This window comes from Marmota marmota, unplaced genomic scaffold (assembly GCF_001458135.2).
Source record: "Marmota marmota marmota unplaced genomic scaffold, marMar, whole genome shotgun sequence".
NCBI classification, from domain to species: Eukaryota; Metazoa; Chordata; class Mammalia; order Rodentia; family Sciuridae; genus Marmota; species Marmota marmota.
This window is the reverse complement of record NW_026000093.1, coordinates 19,956,641-19,957,647: the sequence shown is the minus strand read 5'-3', so window position 1 is coordinate 19,957,647 and position 1,007 is coordinate 19,956,641.

Sequence of the window (1,007 nt, the reverse complement as noted above, 5' to 3'; positions counted from 1 at the left end):
CCCGCGGGACTGCTTAGACAAGTCCAACAAGCCGCGTGCCAAAAAGGCTGTGGCTCTTCGGCTCCCCTTGGGGTCAGGTCCCTGCGCGTCCTCCCGCTCCGGGATGAGAGTGCAAGCAGCCGGAAAGTAACCCCTTCCCTACGTTCCCCAGACCTAGCCATGGTCTTAGCTGAGCTCCACAGGAACCCCGGCCTGTGCCCCCATTCCGGGTCACCAGCATGGTACACCTTGTCCGAGTCCCCTGGGACGTGGCACCCAGGGTCGGTGGGCTGCACGTGCAGCCCAACCGGGAACCCTACTTTCAATCCGACGCTGAGTATGGGAGCTTTGGACTTGAACGCAACGCGCTCCTCCGGCTTCCAACAAACTTGCAATTTCCGCGCGCACCCTGCAAAGGGGAGCTGTCCTCCAAATCATGACCTGGCTAGCCGGCTATACCTTGATCTGCGCAGGCCAGCACCCGAATTCGGGGCTTGGCTGCTGGAATCGGTTTGGGAAACAAGAATTGTAGAACAATTTCCAAGGTAGGGGGCAGGGACCCTTCCTGGGTTCCTGTACCCCAACTCCCTGCGTCTGCCCTGGCAACTAATCCCGGGTTGAGAAGCTATGCCACGAGCCCCCCGCTACCCAGGAGAGGGAGGGAGGAAGAAGGAAGAACTAGGAAATAAACTAAATTCTCTTACTCTACCTTCGTCCCTAAACCCCAGACACACCCCCAAAGTATTCCGTGGTTTCCCTCTTATTTTTTTTTAACGCCGCCCCGGCAAACCTAAACATGGATCCCTAATCGCTAACAGCAGGAAGGAAAGAATCCGAGCAAATCGTGTCACTTTCCGCACAATCGCGGTGTTTGGCAAACCCCTGGAGCTGCTCCACAATATTTACTATCCTAGCGCACGCAGGGCTGCAGTGGGCTGCAAGCCGAGCGCTCCCGGGACGGGTCTCCAGCAAGCCGGCCCCGTCCGGCAAGCCGTCCCAAGGCGGCTCAGCCGCCGCCGCCGCCCCCC